General features: G+C 43.3%; 1 long non-coding RNA gene across 1 annotated transcript; it reads left to right on the forward strand.

The window, feature by feature from the left end:
• Positions 1-4,923: 4,923 nt before the first annotated feature.
• LOC106039186 (uncharacterized) lies at positions 4,924-6,392 on the forward strand. The gene is made up of 4 exons (XR_001209092.3): positions 4,924-4,953; positions 5,026-5,130; positions 5,487-5,588; positions 6,255-6,392. It is a non-coding gene; the product is annotated as an uncharacterized lncRNA (long non-coding RNA).
• Positions 6,393-6,706: the final 314 nt, after the last annotated feature.

Consider the following 6,706-nt stretch of genomic DNA (forward strand, 5'->3'; position numbering starts at 1 on the left):
CCAAGCGCATGTCTACATTCTTGGGTGGTATTTTCAGTCTGATCTGGAAACACATTTTCTTAAAGCTAGCTCAGATGAGTTTATGAAAATTGCAGTCACTCGGGGGTTATTTTTAAATTTTCATTTTCACATTATTTGCTGCTTCTCTTCAATTTGAACAGAAATAGGCGTCTCATCCACTTTGGTTCTCCTGCAGATCCCCTTGGCCAGTCGTAAAAACCCTGCCAATGTGACACCAAACAGCTTTCTGCCTCAGTTTCACCTCTGTAAATTTGAGCAAAAAAATCTCCCTACCACTTCTCCGATGTAAGAAGATGTAAGAACCCTTGCAACCACAACAGTTCTCTTTAATACCTGATTGCCAAAGAACAAGGCCTGAAGCAATAATCAAGACAACAGCTTTGAATGCATACAAATCATGCCAGCCCACTTCACTACAACTATAAGCTATAGTTTATTTTTGGTCTGATAAATATTTCCCAACAGATTATATGTTATTGGCCAGCTACCTTCACCCTGGGTTCCTTCCAGATGCTCAACAAAAGTCTTAGTTACCTTTACGGACAGTTCAGGCACATTATCTCTACATCTACACAAATGATTTAACATACAGTGCTGTATGGTCGGCTTCACTGGTATGTACGATATTACATTTGAATATGCAGTCAAAATTTTTGATCAAAGCATAAACAGAATGAGAGATCAACAGCTTCCATGAGATTCTGCAGCTGGGTTTATTTAGCAGTTGCAGAGATTGTATAGGAGTTTTCACTCCAATATAACCATTTCAGAATGTATTTTCTCTATATATCCAAAATTTATTCCAGGTTGTTTATTTGTTTTACACCTATGCACCAGATACAACGTATGGAATGAAAATAAATTCTGGGAAAGTCTTGCTGCTGGAAGAATATGGTGATCTCAGAAGAGTGATGTTTAGCCTTGTCATTTTGCCATATAGATATTATAGCCATAATTTCTTCGATGAAGCCAGGGAAAGATGCTGCTGGTAAATCAGAGTACAGGTTTGCAGACTTCATTTGTACAAAAATAAATAATAACAATAAAAAAGCCACTACTTTCTCTTCCAAAGAAAGACGTATATATTGGCAGAAATAAAGCAACTCATAAGATAATGCAAAGATAATGCAAAGCAGCAAGCACAATCCTGGTTAATGCACTATGTAACACCAACAGGAAGGGCTTGGGATATAGGAAGATGTTTGTAACACAAGACTCCAGTTTCACCTGCAGTGATTCCATAATTTAAAAAGGAAAAAAGAAAAGTAAAACGGAAAAAACGTGCTCAGGGAAGCACAGAAGAGCTTTGATGCAACAGCAAAACAAATCAAACACTGATCAATATCACTGTGGTCACCTTTTAACAAAGACTTGTGATGTGTTTTGAATGCACTGTGTAATGAAGCCATATTTTCCCCTGCTTCCCTGATGCCTAATGGTAATGAAACACTTCCAAAATCATTTCTGGAAGAAGGACAGAAAGCTGGTCGTCATCATCCTTGTCCTCTTCCTTTCATGCAACCTTTGTGGTGGTGCCCAAATTGCAGATGGGGCTTGCAGCTAGATCTGACTGAAGATGATAGAGAGCCACACAGATGACAGATCTGAGGGATTTCAAAACAGGATTCAAGCAGAGTCAGTTCAGTCACATTTTGGAGCCATTAGTGCATTTGTTTCAAGTGGCTTCTGGCCTTCCCTCTCCATTCACACAAACTGGAAGGCAGTTTTAACTTCCCTGACTGTGGAAGCCTAACATGGAAGAATTTCCTCTCACATACAAGGACGTGAACTTTAAGATCTCAGTCGGGCTCTTTTGTTGATAAGAACTACTAACAACCAAGTGAATCCTGTGTTTGCTCACCCCGCTGCCAGAGGCATGCAGTTTCTCAAGGTAGCAAAGCTGCCAGGCACTGTTGAGAGGCTGCTGCTGCTGCCTCGCTAACGTCCTGCCAGAGGAGCTTTGGGGAACGGGCAGCACCATGCACCAGGGCAGTGCTCCTGCCCATGCGCCTCCCGAAAGCAGCTGGCCCAAGTGCGGGCGCCTCTGCTTTCAGGAGCTGACACTGACCAGCGTCCCCGCCAAAGTGGCACCTACAAAGCCGGGGGTCCCGCCGTGCTGGGCTCTGCGCTCACAGAGCAAAGCTGCAACTGCTTCTTATGCAGCTCAGGAAGAGGATGACAGGAGGCAGGGTTACAACAGGAATTGAGCAGGTGATGCAGAAAAACAACAAAGCAAACCACCCCTGCCCCCAACAACAGACACTCAGTCCCTCTGATTTCCCGTCGTTGTAGGAGGAGTCAGAGCCCCTACACAGCAGTCCCACAGCATGACTAACAACAAACCTTTTAATTGCAGGTTGAGTCTCTGCTCTGTCAGTGCAAATAAAGATCTGGAAACGTGCGTTTTTGACTAGTCTGTACTTGCAGGACATTAACTGAAAGCATCTCCCCATTTCAGATGAATACAGCTGTGTGCAAGACCCTCCTCAAGGAATCTCCGTACAGAACTGTAAGACCTTTGCTCATGAATGCAAGACACGCAGGTTTATGCAGCATATGGTAAGGAAGGAGAATTTAACAGTAATCAAATCAGACTCAAATGTTTTACAGAAAAAAAAAATAATATATTTTCTTGGAAGCCTTTGAGCAGTGGCAGCCTCTCTCCCTCACCTGTAGCTGAGGATTCAGCAGCAGAAACATCCCCACATGCAGGGCTGGCATCCACCCCTTGAAAGCCTGACAAGGGTGCGTTCCTGCTTTTGCCCAAGGACTGCACTTGTCTCCCTGGGCCAGATAAACACTTGGAAAAGAAAAGGAGAATTTGTACTCTCACCACACCCTGTTCCCATGAAAAACTAAGCTGCCAAGGAGAGCTTTTAGAAAAAGCTTGGCATAGAGTATACAAAGAAAAAATCATTACGTTTTCCTGATTGCAATGAGTTAATAAAAATACACTATACTCTACAGGGTGCTACTCAGTTCAGTATCTCATTCTTTAAAAATAAAATAAAATCCATGGCTTTTTTTGGAAACTGTCTGTATTTTTCTTCAGCTACGACTTACAGTTTGTGGTTTTCAATTGAAAATATTATGAGAAAGACCTCATTTTCTGGGTAGGTTCTCATTCCCACTTGAAAATTTCTGTAAGGCGTTTCAGGTAGGAATTCTAGGGTGTCCATGGAGGGGAGAGTTTTCTCCAGTAATGGTGCGAACGATAAGGGAAAAGAGATGACCCATTCCCATGTAATAGCAAATGCATTGGCAACAGACAGAAAGAACAGGTGGAGAAGAGTCCCACACCCTATATCATGGTGCAGGCCAACTTATCTGTGACTGTTCTGCTCACGAAGACCTGTCTCCACATAGTTTTCCTATGATTTACTTGAAGTATTTTGTTGTTTAACTTAAGGAGGTGATTTCTAACTTTATCCACGGTTACTCTGTGTATTAGAAGAGCCCACAGGAAAGTCAGCACAAGCATGCTGCCTCTGTTGGAGATAGCTGAAGACAACCCTACCAACTCCCAAGCTTTGATGTTAAAATCTGAACACAGAAAATCCAGGTAATTTTATATATCCTTCATTGTAGTATCTCCCTTCACAGGCTCTAAAGAAAATCCATGGGAGCCTTTCCTCCAGCTGACGCAACCAGTGCCCTTCCAGCTCCTGAGATAGCAGTCATTCTCATAGACCAAGGTGACAAACTGCCACCTTCTGCAAAGAACAGTATTTGGGGATGGCAGGGAACGCATGGCAGAGGCACGAGAACAAGGGACAACAACCTCTAACACCATGTAGCAACAAGCTCGTATTGGCTTTGGCCTACTGGCAGGTAGCACAAAATAACTGTTCACAGCCATGCTGTTATCTTTAGGAAGATCTTAATGAAACAAACTTTGTAGGAAAAGGTAGCATCTTTGATCAGAATAAATAATGAAGCTGGGAAAAAACAAACAAACAAACAAAAAAACCATACAAGTTTTCAAGCACATAAGGCTTTGTTTGGGTTTGAAATAGAGAAAAGAACACAAGCAAGCTTAGGATAAACCTGAGCCCAGGTCAGCTGTGGGAGGGACGTGCACACATGACCATTTCGGTTGTTTTCTTTTTGAGCTCACAGAATAACTGACCTCGGTGGGAAGTTTTCATAAGGACAAGTAAAAAATCACAAGCAGCTCTCTGGAAGCAGAACTCCCCAAACTTCAGGGTTACTGTAACTATCGTTCCAGCTTTTTGTGAGGAGAGCATATCATAGCACCTGCCAAACTTCCTGTTGTTCTTAGTAGAAGGTCAAAGTGCTTAATAAGAAGAGATCTAGCAGATGTGCTTTTGTCAAAATTGCATTTTTGATCTGGCCATTGGTTTTATGAATGCCATTCTAATTACTTCATAAAATTTCACCAAGATTTAATCCTAATTGTGCTTCCAATAATTTACTTCCAGCTATGTTTGTAATTAATTTGAGATGTAAAAAAAACATGCTAAAATCCCTTCTCAGACAATAAAACATCTTCAAAATAGAACACACATTTTACCACAAAAAGCTCTGAGGAATCATGTTTCTTTGAGGTAGACAGGGACAGATTGAAGAAAGAACTCACCCTGAATTCCTGAGCACCTGGACCCACAGTTTCACACCCAGCCTTCATCTTGATCTAGCACACAGCATTGCTATTCCAGCTACAAACCCAGCCAGAGGTTTCAGAGGTGCGGCGCATCCTCCTCGTTGCCAGACAGAACCGCTTCCTGCTCCAGGTGCACCTCTCTTGCAGCTGTAAGAACAAACCCTCAGAAGACAAAATCTCTTGTCACACGGACAGTCCTTCTCAGGTGATTCCAGTTGCATTAGCAAGCCTGGTTAAGTCTTTATTCCTCTCTGAGTCTCTCTCAGGTCAATTCCTGACTTTCAGTGAGTTACTGCATCCACATTCTGGTTCGCATAGTTTCAGGGGCTCCTTTGCACGTTGGGTATCGTTTCTGATTTCTCACCCTGCAATGTCTGAAGTTCTCTTTCAGCAGCAGCACCTTGACTCTCCAGAGCCTTGACACATAGCAAATCAACACAGTGAGGCAATGGCTCTTTCCCTCACCTCACCAACATGTTACCTAGGTAAGAGCCTACTTCACTTATGCCTAGAGGGGGATTCAGGTATTCCTGTCTTCTAGATTCATGTTTATAGGCAGGGATTTTCAGAAGCAGTACAGAATCTCCATTGGCAAACAATTCTTTTTTTTTTAACTATAAAAACGTAGCTGTCAGCTTGCAGAGACATGGTTTTAAAAAGCAAGGAGAGGAACGATCTCAGGTCCATGGCTCTGCGTGGGGGACACGGGCACTGGTAAGCTGGTCACAAGGCAAACAAGTGGAACAGTCAGACCCAGAAATTTTAAAGAGTTTGAGGAAACCTGCCCAGATATGACATACAAGCTGAAACCTGCTCTCTTGACCTCTCCTTTTGTTTTCAGACGTCCTAACACAGCACCTTGGTGGCCTCAGTCAACCCCCACTCAGACATTCACTGTCCACTTCCTGCTTTTCCATTTGCGCCAGGACACTGAACATCAAAGGTATGTTGGTGTGTCAGCACGTTTCTTAAAAGCTCCTTTGCTTTGCCATACAGAACAGCGTGGAGGGAAGAGCATATGTTCCTCGGTTTGCAGCAGAGAGGCTCTTTTCCTTCAGGGATGCCTGACAGACAGTCTCTCTTTTCAGAAACAGTTTTTCTGGAAGCGATTATCTCCGATTACCCCACAAGTACCTGATGCTACGTTTTAGCAATGAATGCTCGATTTATCCTCTGAACAGGGAGGGCATGCCTCTTCTCAGCCTAAACGCAGGGGGTTTCATGATGTTCTGCATCCTTTCCTTCCAAATCCTTACCTCACACAAGCACTACTGGTTTGCTTGCTGCCACCACCACGTATATAGTAGAGAGCAAGCTCTGAGAAGCATCCTGGAGAGCTCAGAAGTTTACCCTTCTTGAGGGTAAACGCTGTATGAACATCCATATCATGTCAACCCCTATTCTGTGGATCTTGGATGCTTTTTAAAAGGCAGCCCGGAGGCAGGAAGTCCTATTGGTATGTTACCATTTCGGTGCTAATTGATGATCTGTCTGAAAAGAACAAAGCTGCTGCTTTGGTTTTGGTCTCGAGACTGACCACAAATGTTCATGTCCCAAGCCTGCTGGATTTTATTTGACTGCTTTAGTAACAAAAATACTTTTATTACAGCAGTGCCAAGAAGCCAGACTGAAACCATACTGTACTCAAGACACTGCACTGAGAGAAGAGTACAAAAAGCCAGAAAAAGAGAGAAGTGAAGTGAATTACCATTTGGTAAAGCAATGAGCGAAAAAGCGCGAGGCTGGTCAGCAGAGCCATTAAAAAGCACTGACAGCTTTTCCCTGATGTGCTTGTTCTCTGCCAGAGCCACTAACAAAGTGATGTTTTTCTGGGCCTCACCTCGCTTAACAATCTGCCTTCTTTATTCTTCTGCCTCCATGGGAAGAACGGACAATCAAGATTTCTATAGGATGAAGGAAGTTGAGAAAAGCTTTCAACTGGGAGTGGGGAAAAGAGAAAGCAACAAAGCCCACTTAGCTAAGAGGGCTGCAGACAGAAGGAGTTTGGAAAGCCCCATATGCTCTCCCCTCTCCCCTTTCTGTAGCTCCATCTGTCCCACA

Source organism: Anser cygnoides, chromosome 9 (genome assembly GCF_040182565.1).
Source record: "Anser cygnoides isolate HZ-2024a breed goose chromosome 9, Taihu_goose_T2T_genome, whole genome shotgun sequence".
In the NCBI taxonomy this organism is placed as follows: Eukaryota; Metazoa; Chordata; class Aves; order Anseriformes; family Anatidae; genus Anser; species Anser cygnoides.